The sequence below is a fragment of the Eumetopias jubatus genome, unplaced genomic scaffold (assembly GCF_037043125.1).
Source record: "Eumetopias jubatus isolate StellerSeaLion01/CBP00866 unplaced genomic scaffold, mEumJub1_p1.0 scaffold_2, whole genome shotgun sequence".
Taxonomy (NCBI): Eukaryota; Metazoa; Chordata; class Mammalia; order Carnivora; family Otariidae; genus Eumetopias; species Eumetopias jubatus.
Genome location: NW_028274808.1, coordinates 184995957 through 185010912, shown reverse-complemented (window position 1 = coordinate 185010912; position 14956 = coordinate 184995957).

The window sequence follows — 14956 nt, the reverse complement described above, 5'->3', positions numbered from 1 at the left end:
CTTAATACATACATGCTCGTCCGGCTGGATTGAAAAATGACAATATTCCCTCTGGAATGATAAAACTGGAAAAATTGTAGGATGAACATGAAAACAGCACTGTCTTTCAGACTGAGGGCTGATGAGAATAGCTGATAGACTTGTTACCAGTGCCAGGGCTGAGCAAGCTTATTTTCTTGGCATTATGACTGAGGATGCTGACTAGAGTAATGGGAAATGTTCATCAGACCCTCGCTGTGCTCCTTCTGCTATAGAAAATTCCTGTTCCAAAACAGATCTTGAGGTTTCTCCCATCACTACCCACTAACACATTAGGGGAAGCTCTTCTGCCTACTTCTCAATTCACCTGCTTCTCCATCAGTCAAAATTATTACGATCTTGGAAATCATGATTGTAGTGACTCAATTAAGGATTTGGGTTTCATCCTATGTACCAGTTCTGGTGGATTGGTTGTGGAATCTGGCACTGTGTTGAAAAGGATTAGAAGTCTTCATGTAGACTCACTGGAAAAGAGAATCATTATCATTTATGAAAGAAAAACTGGTGGCATGTATGCCATGAATTTACAATTCTTGGACAAAGTCATTTAAACAAATAAGCTGGCAGAAAATTATTGAATTAAAGAAATCACTTTGCCATTTTTCTAAAGACTTTGTTTATTTGAGAGAGAGAGAGAGAAATAGCAAGAGAGAGCACGAGCAAGAAGGAGAGGGAGAAGCAGGTTCCCTGCGAGCAGGGAGCCCAATGCAGGGCTCGATCCCAGAATCCTGGGATCATGACCTGAGCCAAAGACAGATGCTTAACCAACTGAGCCATCCAGGCACCCCCCACTTTGCTATTTTTAATTATAACAGCAAACAAGTTTGATATTTCTAGTAAGAGTGTGTTTGGCAGTAGATACAGGGTGAAGGACTAGACCAGGTATCTTTATAAAGACAAAAAGAAATGGAATTAATATTTTTACAACTTCAGGTCTCAAAAATTGTCCTAGGTATATAAAGTAACTCTCCCTATTCTCCACTTAACCATCAGGGAAGGGAGAACAAGGAACTTGAAGTTATAAGTGTATCGTTAGGGTCTGTTTGACGATAAATGGCCATGCTCCTCCCACAAGGCCATGTTGGACCCCTACACACATATACACACATAAGCACACACACACACATATGTGCCTTTATGTATACACAGGCATATATTTAAGCCTATACAATGCAAACTTCACATATCAAGAATGTGATTTTGAAAAATTAAGAAGTAAATAGCAAAGTTCTCACAGACAAATGCTAAACATTCTAAAATTCTCTTCCTTACTGTCAGGTCCCTTGGATTTTAATTCATATCCTATTGACTCTTAATTTACATGCCATCCTAACAACTTGTTCATCTGACCTTTCCTAAGTATAGGAAACTAGCTAGAGTTTATGCACACAGAAAAAATTAGAGCTGGTAATCAGCAATCAAGGTGGAAGAAAAGCATGCTACCTTACTGTCAGTTATGATAACTATGAACATAAGAATAATAATGGAGGAAAGATTGGCTTGTATTCAAAACAATCTTCCCGATGAGGCAAAAATGCACCTGATGGATTTTTTAAAAGGTTTCCATGGAATATTATTTGTTAATTTAAACACAATATATTCCTCTGTTATCTAGCAAATAGATTTGATAGAAATTTGTCATTTAATGTGTTGCTAGGTCAAGCACAGAATTTAAATGAGTCATTTCTATGTAAAACATTTGGAGAATTTTTCTATTGATAACATACAAGTATTTTGTAAACCTAACAAAATATGTGGACGAGCTTTTTTAGTACTTGTGCCCGGTACTAAAGGCTGCTCTTTTCCACATGGTTTTTGTTTCCATTGTTCATAATAAACACAAACTTCAGCCGACAAATAACCACAACACCAGCCAATTCCATAAACTTCCTCAATCTCTTAGTGTCTGGGATGAAAGGGAAAGTTTCTTTTCCCTTTGTTTCTTTCTTTTTTGGCTCACTAACATCTTAAAATTTTATATGAGTTTGAAGGTTTCAGTCACTGCTATTCAGTAGATGGCTGGGTTCCCATGGACCTATGGTGTCAAGAATCATTCAACAGGAACAAGGTAAGTAAGTAATGAAGGTTCTAATCTCAAGGGATGGGAAAGGCATTTCCTGGAGAGGAGAAGTGTCTTGCTCAAAGTCACACCATTAAGAACAGACCACATGTCTCCCTTTCAATTTGTGCATCTACTTTGTCCCTCCACTCTTTTGTTCACCTTACACAAGTCACCCTGAGTCACAATGAGTGGCCTAAAAGTGGAGAAATGACAAGACTTACAACCACAAACTGGATAATTTTGAGACAGAAAAGAAAGAGCAAATGGCTCACCACAAATTGCATAATTCAGAGACGATTTCAGAAAGAGAGCGCTCACTGGCCTACAGTCCATTCATCCTCCATCTGAATTCCCAGCCCCAATCCCATCCCACCGGAGTTTATAAAGCTCTCTCTCCATTTCCATGGGGCACATGTGAAATTTCCTCCCATCAGAATTTAAATGGACTTAATTCTAACAAATGACCCCCTCTCCGCCTGCTGAGCTGCCTTCGTTTTTCCCAGTATGACTGGGAATAGCCTGCTTCAAAGAGGTGCAACCTGGAAACCACAGAACATTCTGCCCTCTTTCTGTGTAGATGCAAATGCCCTTAAAGAGCTACCCCTACTGTTCACTCCCTTCTCTTGTCTTCCAGGCATACGGCTTCATGCTCACTAAATATAATGCATTACAATTCTCAGCCGTGATGACCATTTGTATTTATTGTTACCTTTCTCTGGTCATAACATCTCTCTTCTTTTTCTGGGTCCTAGAAAAATGACCTTTGAGTCTGTTTCCTTTGGTTCCCGCCCTATCTCTTAGCCTGTTTGATGAGTAGAAGATGAAATAACTTACAGAAGGATACACAGCATGACCAGGAAAATGACTCATCTGGCCAAATAACCTGTCCCCTGGAAAATTACTGAGCCTTGCCAATGTATATAGACATTTATTCCCAAAAGTACCACAGCAAAAATTAGGGGTTTTTCAGGCTCTGGTATTTGAAATGTTTCCACATTATCTTAATCATGAGTTCGAAGCTTTCAACCCAAGAATCGGACATATTTTAAAATCCTATGAGCCCTTTTCTATTACATGCCAGTATTTACACGCATATTTATATTCATTTTTCTGATGCAAAATACATAGCTTTCCCAAGCGTTGTGGGGGTCTGCCCATCTACTATCTATTTATTCATTGATTTTATTTATATTAATTGAGTACTTTCTATGTACTAGATCTCATGAGAGTCACTGGGGTATGGTAAGAAATAAATCAGACATAATTGCTGACCTCACAGAACTCAGCCATCAGCAGAAACAGAAGACATTAAATAAGAGAGACATTAAATAGGAAAGGCAGTCGATAGGGCCATCATTCAATAATGATGACAGGGACCTCCACAGTACTTTGATCATATGTAACACAAAGACCTTTCAAAAAATAAATCCACATTATCAGCCATACTAGCAGCTGAAAATATACATCACCACCGAGGTCCCCTAGCCTTAGTCTGCAATGTTTTCAATAATGGTACATATCAAACTACCACCAAATGCTAAAGCTCACAACAACAAACATGAAGTTCTCCCTCGTACATCTGCCAGTCAGCTGAGCTGGTTCCAGCATAGTCTGGGGGTCTGCAGGTCAACTGGAGCCATGAAACTGGGAGTCTGGGGGGTAGCCTCCTGCAACACATTCTTCTCGTGGCATCAGAAGCCCGGGGGGGTAAGCCAACTGCATAAGACTTCCAGACCCTGATTGCACCAGCATCCCTGTGGCCACGCCCAAAATCAAAGTTTGGGAAATACATTCCGCCCACCGTGAGGGTCTGGGAACAGCATGGATGCCCAACACTGTTATGACACATGGGGAGAGGGGCACCCGGCCCAATCATTCAATCTACTGCATTCAGTTTGCAAAATCCTGATGGTAAAATTTACCTATTGCACAGTTGGCGATTGAACAGGCGTTAACACTCTGAGGAGTAAATATGTATGCACTTGATTTTTGGTTCCAAGGAATTCAAATGTGTCAGGGAGACAAAACATACATAAAGGCAGAGTGGGGGAGGACCTGACTCTTCCCTAAGCTGGGTCCTCAGGATTCATGAAGATATTCTCTGCTGTTGTATTTGCATGAATGTGTTTATTCTCAAGGAGGAATTCCAAGGCATGCAGCTGGGGCAAGAAGCGAGCGAGCCACTCTTCATCAAGGTAGGAAGAGAGGAGGGGTTGCAGAAGAGCAGAAATAAGGAGCTACACAGAGCTAGCACATCAGATGGGAAGGTGGTGCCATGGGAAGTTTACAAAGAACAGATCTGAACCTAGATGACTGGTTTCCTGTTGGACATAATCAAGGTGGGAAGCAAAGACATTGAAGATCTTCTGTCACTGTCTAACCCAAATTCCCTCCCCCAAATGTGCAGGAGGGGAAAGGAAATAGAATTCTGCCTCACCTGAAGAAGACCTTTCCAATTTGATTAGAGGAAGTCAAACCAAATGCACGAATTCTCCAGCAGTGCATCAATACGAGCAGTTTTCCCTGAAGTGTACCTCCTCTGGTCCCCCAGGAGGGAGTCTAGGTTTTCCTAGTAGAGTCTTTAGCAGCCCATGTGGAATTGGAAGAACTTGTCCCAAACCATAAACTCCTGCTTCCAGGCTTTCGGCTATGAGGTTTCTGAGGTTGGGCTTGTGTTTTACCCAATCTTACCTCTCTACCAGTACTGAGAAGCTTAATTGGTATAAAACGGGTATAAATTAAAAAAAAAAAAAAGCCTTTCTGATATTGAATTGGATATGGGAGGACAGGGTAATCCTAGAGGGAGAATTTTATCAGCTTTGGGAGGTAGGTCCTCAGGGTTCGGAGTGAAATGTCTTTTAAAAATTGTTTTACGACCTCATTCCAAAGGATTTGAAGGAGATGTTATTCGTCGAATGCCTAATTTGCACCAGATACAGTGTTATGAGTTTTCATAGCTTACCTCACCTGGTCTTCTCAGATTCCCTAATTTACAGGTGTTGATCGTCCCCTATCACATATAAGGCAATGAAGTATGATGATTTTTCAGTGGGTCACATGAAGAGTGACTCTCTGGCCTCTGGGGAAAGCTAGAAATGATTCTGACCCCTCTTTATAGGTAAGGTTACCCAAAAAGGAGGACCACAGTTTTCCATTCCAGGGGAATCAACTTCGTGCTCACCTTTACGCTCTCCTGAAACTCCTTTCACACCCAAGTCTGTAGGGATGAGAAGAGCAGGGGAAGAAAACACAGCTATCACAAAACAGCTCCCAAAGGCCCAGGAACTGGCAGCATCAATTACCTCTAAATAAAGGGGTGAATCATGGGGTGCAAAAAAGAACTGATTGAAAGTGTGTTTATGAACCTACCATCCTCAGATCTTTTTCCCCAGTATGGGCTCCTAGGTGTCTTCCCTCCCCTACCTCAGCAAAGTCTGGAGTTTTCATTTTTTGGAGATGATAAAACAAAGGATCTCTGGACTGGACGACACCAGGTAAAAAAGGAAGTTGGAGGGACGCCTGGGTGGCTCAGTCAGTTAAGTGTCTGCCTTTGGCTCAGGTCGTGATCTCAGGGTCCTGAGATTGAGCCGTGCATCGTGGGCTCCCTGCTCACTGGGGAGTCTATTTCTCCTCCTGCTCCTCCCCCTGTTCGTGCTCTCTTTTTCTCTCTCAAATAAATAAATAACATCTTAAAAATAAAGGAAGTTAGAGCCACCACAATGGAAAAAGGAGAATTGTGTGTACTTGTGCACAGTGGACACTGGAACCCTTTGTTTCTCCCACCCAGCTCTCGCAATGCTGGCAGCCAGGGTCTCACCCTCCAAGGGGGATTTTGATGAATGTGGCTCTGTGGAATCCAATCAGCCCAGGAGGAAAGAATAACAACACTGTAACCAGGAACCAAAGACAGAACTGAATGAAACAAAAAGCAACAGACACCAAAATGAGCACTTAAAAACTTAAGATATGATCATTTCGGTAAATGACATTTATTTATTTTGTTTTATTTTTAAAAAATTTTTTAGAGAGAGAGAGAGAGAGAGAGAGAGAGCACATGTGAGTGGAGGGGAGGGACAGAGGGAGAAGGAGAGAGAGAATCCCAAGCAGGCTCCATGCCCAGCATGGAGCCCAATAGGGCTCCCCTTGAGGCTCAATCTCATGACTCTGCGATCATGACCTGAGCCGAAATCAAGAGTTGGACACTTAACCAACTGAGCCACCCAGGCGCCCCAATAAATAACATTTCAAAAAAATTTGCAATATAAAGTTGAGAGACTCTTCCCAGAAAACTACCAAAAAAAACAAGAAATTAGAAAACCAGAGGTCAGTTTCAGTGCCCCACTGTCTGAATAATATGTGTTCCATAAAGAGAGAAGACAGGAGGAGGAAAGAAATTATAAAAATATATACATACATGCAAGCATCTTGTAAATGGACGAGATAGAATTTGTGCACCATCACTTCTACTCACCACCGGTGAGCATTCTGGGCTGAATGGTGTCCCCCCGACACAAAATTCCTATGTTGAACTTCTAACCTCCAGTACCTCAGAATGTGACTTCACATTAAAATCAAGTCATTAGTGTGGGCCCTAATCGAACACGACTGGTCCTCTTATAGGAAAGATGATGTGAGGGCACAGAGAGAAGACAGCCCACTTCAAGCCAAGGATAGAAGCCTCATAAGAAACCAACCCTGCCAACACCTTGATCTTGGACTTCAGAATTGTGAGAAAATAAATGTCTGTTGTTTAATCCACCCAGGCTGTGGTATCTTGGACCCACAAGAGCCCTAGCAAACTAATACAGTGAGCATGCTGGTTACGTGGCCATTTACAAGGAGCTGCTAAGGGCTGTGTGTCCAGGAAGAAGGGGCAATCAGACAAGGTGGCAAACACAAGCCTCCACCCACCACACTGGATGGTTTACTTTGATCATGCAGCTTCAATAACTAGCAGAGCAAATCACTCAAATCTAGGACTTTTAGCTGAATTTCCAGCATTCCTTTCCTCCCAGCAACACTGCATTGAAATGTTGGCTCTGGTCTTTATCATCTAAATGCAAAGTGAAAATAATTTTGACAAAAATTATAGAAAGCCAATGGTGAAAAGATATTTAGGAACCTTAAAATCACCATACGCAAGTATCTTTCTCCTCTGCCTCCGGGAACAATAAATTTGCTGCAGGGCAATGAATTTTGTCACGCTATCGCATACCCCAGGCCCACCATAGAAAATTTCTAAAAATATATCTCTGTAGAAGGTAAATTCTCTTGTATGTTCTGGCAGTTTTCCTCTGAACTGTGTTTTTCCCTTTATGCCATGGTTAGAAGCCTTTTCAAGTTTATTGCTGCTGTGATCTTGTGTGCAACTCTATTTTAAGCTGTCTATGCCAGAATGAACTCCTAAGGTACTACTCCAACAGAAAAGAAAGATTTAATACCGTAGTCAGTAATGGGCCTGGAATTAGAGAATCTCTAATATTTGGAGATGGGAAAAGTAAAGACAAATCTGGCAAACATGATGATAATACTTAATTTCTGAAATAAATCAAACTCGATCTAAGCATTACTGTGGATAATATATTCTGTGTTTTCATAAACATAAATTAGTTATTATAGATCTCCCTGGTGAGGTCAAAACACAGAGGAGCCTTTTCAATACCACTGGAATGACCAGAATAATCAAATGATGCTGGGAAATTATGTAACAGACTGCCTTTATTATCTAAGACATGGTTCTGAAACCTGATTGCCTACATGAATCTTGCTAGTTAACACAATCGTAAACAGGTTCCATTTTCAGTGAAAGGTCATACATTTTTTTATTCAGTAAACATTTAGTACTTAGTGCGTGCCATGCACCATTCCAAGTAATGAAGATAAAGTCCTTACCCCCACGGAGTTTACAGATGATAGGATAAAGCACTAAATAGGTAAAGATATGATGTCAAGTCAGTTATGTATGTGCCCTAAGGGTTTAATAAAAGCAGGGTAAAGAAATAATTGTGACCATTGTGGGGGATATTAAATAGGAGATAAAGGAAGCCTTCACTGAGGAGATGACATTTGAGCAGAGATATGAATGACGTGCAGGAGGAAGGTTTGCAAATTTCTGGGGGAACAACATTCAAGAAGAGAGACAAGTGCAGGGATGCTGAGGGACTGAGGGATGGACATCCTGGATATGCTCAGAAAGAGTGAGGGGTCAGGGTGCAGTAACAAATAATAGGAACTGGCTTTGGAAGGGGTAAGTGAGGCAAGACCTTTGAATCTTGGAATTATGTTAAATGTTTTGATTTTATTTTACTTAAGCTAAAAACCTTTCGAGGGTTTTCAGTCAGGGCAGGACAGGATCAGATTTACATTTTTAAATTTTGATTTCGGTGCAAGAAGAGAGATTGGGGCAGAGCCTGCTGATGCAGCATACCGGCTAGGATGGGGGGTAATGGTGCATGAAAAGGACAGGGTTTGTGGTATATGTTCAAGATAGACTCTAAAGCATTGCTGGGGCTGGGGCGCTTGCGCGGCTCAGTCCTTGAGCCTCTGCCTTCGGCTCCGGTCATGGTCCCAGGATCCTGGGATCGAGCCCCGCGTCGGGCTCCCTGCTCCGCGGGAAGCCCGCTTCTCCCTCTCCCACTCCCCCTGCTTGTGTTTCCTCTCTCGCTGTGTCTCTCTCAGTCAAATAAATAAATAAAATCTTAAAAAAAAAAATAAAGAATTGCTGGGGGCACCTGGGTGGATCAGTCCGTTAGGCATCTGCCTTCGGCTCAGGTCATGATCCCGGGGTCCTGGGATTGAGCCCCTGAGTGGGACTCCCTGCCCAGTGGGTGGTCTGCTTCTCCCTCTGCCCCCCCCCGCTCATACTCTCTCTCTCAAATAAATAAATAAAATCTTAAAAAAAAAAGAGAATATCTGGACTAATGGATGAAGAGTGTGAGAAGAAGAAAAGTGCCAAGGAAGACTCCAAGCCTTGGGTTTGAGCAACAAGATGAGTGCTGCCTCAGACAGCATGAGCATGGAACCTTGCAAACCAGAGTGTGCAAATCATCTGAAGGGGGCGCTGTTATTTAGTTCAGAAAGCTGAAGACTATTTTCTCTATACCTAAATAATTTTCCTTGTTGTCTCAAACATATGATAAAACCCAGTTCTGGGCGCCTGGGTGGCTCAGTTGGTTAAGCGACTGCCTTCCGCTCAGGCCATGATCCTGGAGTCCTGGGATCGAGTCCCACATCGGGCTCCCTGCTCAGCAGGGAGTCGGCTTCTCCCTCTGACCCTCTTCCCTCTCATGCTCTCTATCTCTCATTCTCTCTCTCTCAAATAAATAAATAAAATCTTTAAAAAAAAAACAGTTCTTCTGTCTATACTAACTGAGCTTCACAATGGTGGTTGTAAGACCTCCATTTATTTCATAAAAATTTCAGTCAAATATCAGTTATTGGTATCACATCTGATGGACTGAAAATGAGCACGTTTTTCTCTACACCATTCATGTTGACAGATGGAGAATGACTGCCGTGGCGTGTACCCCCTTACATGCCATTCTCCCACCTCCTTCTTTCAAGTCTACTCTCAATGCCCTCATCTTTTTCCTGATTCTACTCTTAGCCTCTGATTCCTGGTTTTGAACCCAGAAGAGAAGTGACAGATCATCCAGCCTTTTTCTCTGGTGCCTATGCCCAGGGCAGCCTCTAGAAAAACGTATGAGGGTATGGGTGGGAGTTGTGAGATCAGGAATACTGTAACTGCTCTTGGTGGCATCTAACCCTGCAGTAGGGGGTGCATTTGCTGTAATTTTTTCTCTCCCCCAACCTACCCTCCCCATATTTATTTTTTTTGAACTAGCTAATGGTTCCATAAAGGACCATTTTTGTTTACTCCAAAACTTCAGCTAGAAATTGACAGCAAAGCCTCAGAGATAGTATCCATGCAGTTATAATAAATCCTGAGATCAGTACAATAGCATACTTCTCGATGATGATTTTGCTAAGTTTATCCCGATGGAAACAGAGAGGACCTGCAACCAACTAATTTCAAATAGGCCTTGGTACTGAGAGCTAAACTAGTCTACTTCCTTATGTCTTTCACTGAAATGATAATTAAAACATCTCTACTCTTAAGTGATTGAACCCATGCTGATTTTAGTGCATGTAGTGGAAGTAAAATCAACCAAAAGAAATGTATGGCTGTTAACTGAGCCCTTTGAGACTATGTCTACACAACTTTGCCACCTCAGTTAAACATATGCAAATATGTAAAAGGAAGAGTCAAAACTCTTCAAATGAAAGAATCCAAATTGTGAATTATGAGTCTGATCACTGTAATATTACAAAATTGATTTTTCTTCTTTTAAAGCTTACTTTCACATGACCCAATTCCAGAGAGCACCCAAATTTATGGTTCAATTTGATTTGACTTAGCTATGGTCATTAAAAGAGCCACAAATTTGCCATTAATCACTGATTATATTCAATCAGCTCTCAAGGTGACTTATGTTTTCTCACTACTTGCAACATTACAATCTGCCAAACAGCTTTCCTGGCATGAAATGGAACATTTCTCTATAAGTAGTTAGAGGGTTCAGTTCAAATTGTATAAACTACTTATTGATTACACTTTCTAATACTTTTGCTTTTAAAGACCCAGAGCCTCAAGGCTACATATGTATTTAAATCTCTTATTCATGAAGATGAAGGGTTTTCCTTGGTGCCTGGAGACAGAATGGTAAATTCTACAAATGGCCCCCACACCAGTTACTTTGTTTCTTTGCTTTTTATTCCCTGTAAAGAAAGCTTTTAAATGTCTACCCTGAGGTAGCACAATGTTCTTTCAAACCATCTTTTCTTATGTTGACAAAGGGAACAGCCTGAAGGCAGAGCCCACTGTCCTTCATCTTAGTATCTGCAGGACCATGTGCGTGATACATAAAGGACACTTCACTTTTGCGTAAAGGGATTTGGTACATGAGTAAGCTGTCATGTATTGAGCCTTAGCATAATTTCCACCCCTTCTTATGTTCTTCCCACACTATATTGGATGGGATGGAATGCTAAAAGCAATATATTACAGCTTCTTCTGCGACTATGGCTGTGAATACAGAATATTGGCGGTTCTGTCAAGATAAAAATGCAAGATTTGGAAGGTGGAAGGGAACAAGACACCTTGCTTCTTGCACAGGGGCAGTGGACGAGGACGTTGTACAGATGTGAGTATTTATAGCAGCTGCATTCCATTCACTGTGGTCCAGTGTCTAACCTTGAGGATGAACCAGCAATTGCCTGCTGATCATAGATAGGGAGGCAAAATCAAAAACCGAAAGTCATAACTTCTGCTCTTCCATCTTTCTACTGGTTTTGTATATTTCTAATTCTTGGTATGAAATCTTTTCCTGGGTCCCCCTCTAAATGAGAAGGAGCTCATATTGTTTTTTCTCCCTGGGATGTCCTCTGCACCACTTTTCCACGGCAAACATTATTTTTCTTTTTGTGATCCAGCCCTTATATCTCTCTATGATAGTTTTTAGACCCCTCCTCCACCTACCTATTATCTCTTATTACATTTTAATGTGGGATTTTTTTTTTGTTTGTATGTTTGGTTTCCTTGACAACCTGTATAATATTCCAAGTCATGGAAAACATCTTACTCATGAGTGTATTCTCGACACCCAATAAAGGCACTGGTTTAAGATATGCAATGAATAGTTCTTTATTATTTTGAATTTAAAGTGTATAGGCTCTACCTCTTATTTATGGTTGTACCTCCTACAATGTTTGACACTCAACAAATACTCAATAAACTTTTGTTATATCAAATTCTTAAATCACCCCCATCATTCTCTTCAGTGAGAATCATTTGGATTCATTCCACATTTGGAGGTTGCAAAGTCCGTATTAATGTAAGCTGGATTCTGAACTTGTCAAAGATATTCCAAGGCAAGGGAGTAGCATGGGCAAAGGTGGGAGGTGTGAGAAAGACCACAGCATCCAAAGAGCCCACTTATCTGGCACAGCTAGTGTGCTTAAGTGAGGAAAGGAGTGTGTTTGGCTTGGGATTTGCTCACCAGCCCTGGGCTGCTTTAATCCACCATAAGCCCAGTGATGGGTATTAAGGAGGGCATGTATTGCCTAGAGCAATACAATGAATCATGGAACACTACATCAAAAACTAACGATGTACTGTATGGTGACTAACATAACATAATAAAATAAAAAATAAATCAATCTGTGATTAGCAAAAATATATAAAACATTTTTTTCATATCAAAAAAAATCCACCATAAGCAATGGGATAAGCAATGACTCCAGCTGTGCTAATAATTGTTCTTCCCAGTGATCGATGTATGGGTTCAAGAGTTCAGTGCAAGAGCTATTTCTTCACCAGGATGGCTGCCAGGATAATTTGTTTATCTTGGCTCTTCTGTAATGTATCCCATTAGGTGACATCTTTATTGTATGAGGAAAGGTCCCAAAAGCTGATATTAATTTAGATAGAGTCCACTGATGCCCAAGATTCTTTATAATTTAGCATTGCTAACATCATGTTTAAGGCCAAGTTCTAAACAGGTAGACACAAAATCCATAGGAAAAACATGGCACATCTTCCCGGATCATCCATTATACTCTCAACACTAAGAAATTTTAAATGTAATTTTTTTTATTTATTTTATTTTATTATGTTATGTTAGTCACCATATAATACGTCATTAGTTTTTGATGTAGTGATCCACAATTCATTGTTTTCGTATAACACCCAGTGCTCCATACAGTATGTGCCCTCCTTAATACCCATCACCGGGCTAACCCATCCCCCCACCCCATCTCCTCTAAAACCCTCAGATTGTTTCTCAGAGTCCATAGTCTCTCATGGTTCATCTCTTCCTCTGATTCCCCCCCTTCATTTTTCCCTTCCTTCTCCTAATGTCCTCCATGCCGTTCCTTATGTTCCACAAATAAGTGAAACCATATGATAATTGACTTTCTCTGCTTGACTTATTTCACTTAGCATAATCTCCTCCAGTCCCAACCATGTGGATGTAAAAGTTGGGTATTCATCCTTTCTGATGGCTGGGTAATATTCCATTGTATATATGGACCACATCTTCTTTATCCATTCACCTGTTGAAGGGCATCGTGGCTCCTTCCCCAGTTTGGCTATTGCAGACATTGTTGCTATGAACATTGGGGTGCATATGGCCCTTCTTTTCACTACATCTCTGTCTTTGGGGTAAATACCCAGGAATGCAATTGCTGGGTCATAGGGTAGCTCTATTTTTAATTTTTTGAGGCACCTCCACACTGTTTTCCAAAGTGGCTGTACCAACTTGCATTCCCACCAACAGTGTAAGAGGGTTCCCCTTTCTCCACAACCTCTCCAACATTTGTTGTTTCTTGCCTTGTCAATTTTTCCCCTTCTAACTGGTGTAAGTTGGTATCTCAATGTGGTTTTGATTTGAACTTCCCAGATGGCTAATGATGATGAACATTTTTTCATGTGTCTGTTAGCCATTTGTATGTCTTCTTCGGAGAAAGTGTCTGTTTATATCTTCTGCCCATGTTTTGACTTGATTATTTGTTTTTTGGGTGTTGAGTTTGAGAAGTTCTCTATAGATCTTGGATACCAGCCCTTTATCTGTAGTGTCATTTGCAAATATCTTCTCCCATTCTGTGGGTTGCCTGTTTGTTTTGTTGACTGTTTCCTGTGTTGTGCAGAAGTTTTTTTATCGTGATGAAGTCCCAAAAGTTCATTTTTGCTTTTGTTTCACTAGCCTTTGGAGATGTACCTTGAAAGAAGTTGCTGTGGCCGATGTCAAAGAGGTTACTGCCTATGTTCTCTTCTAGGATTTTGATTCCTGTCTCACATTAGAGGTCTTTCATCCATTTTGAATTTATCTTTGTGTGTGGTGCTAGTGAATGATTGAGTTTCATTCTTCTGCATGTGGCTATCCAATTTCCCCAGCACCATTTATTGAAGAGACTGTCTTTTTTCCATTGCATATTTTTTCCTGCTTTGTCGAAGATTATTTGATCATAGAATTGAGGGTCCATATCTAGGCTCTCTATTCTGTTCCTTTGGTCTATATGTCTGTTTTTGTGCCAGTACCATGCTGTCTTGGTGATCACTGCTCTGTAATATAGCTTGAAATTGGGCAACATGATGCCCCCAGCTTTGTTTTTCCAGTTACATCATAGAGTAGAATGCTAATCAAAATGAATTTTTAAAATAAGACATAAGACTTCAAGTCAATTTCCTTCCCTTTCTTCCCCATGTGCACAGAAAACAGGTGGTCAGGAATTCTTAGAGTTCTTTTGGGAACTCTGAAGGAAAGTTTGGCTCTTTTGTTTCAAGGATTAAGAAAAGCAGTTTCACCAAGAAACCTGACATTTTGGACCCTCAGTCCCTTCATTATAAAGTGAGAAACATTGGTATATTCCCTACCTATATACCTCTGTGAGCTGTTTTAAAATAACATGTGTGGCAGATAAGGTACAGCAAATGACTAAGAATGTGGTTTCGAAACCCAACAGCCAAAATTCAAATCCCAGCTCTTCATTTCCTAGCTGTGGACTTTTAGGAAAGTGATTCTCTTTTGATCTCAATATTTTCATCTCAAAAATGGGCATGTTTCTAAACAACCATACCTACCTCATCCTATTATTCAGGGAACTAGATGACTTAATTCAAATAGAAGGCTTTAGAACTGCACTTGCCACTAGAGAGGCCATTATTTGTTCTTATGATAAGATAGGGCCCTTTTGAGTGGACATCTTTTCCATTAATTCCATCATTTCCATTAATAATGTTAATATCAAAGGTGTATAAATGCTTCTTATGTGCTAGACTTTTTATATGCATTATCT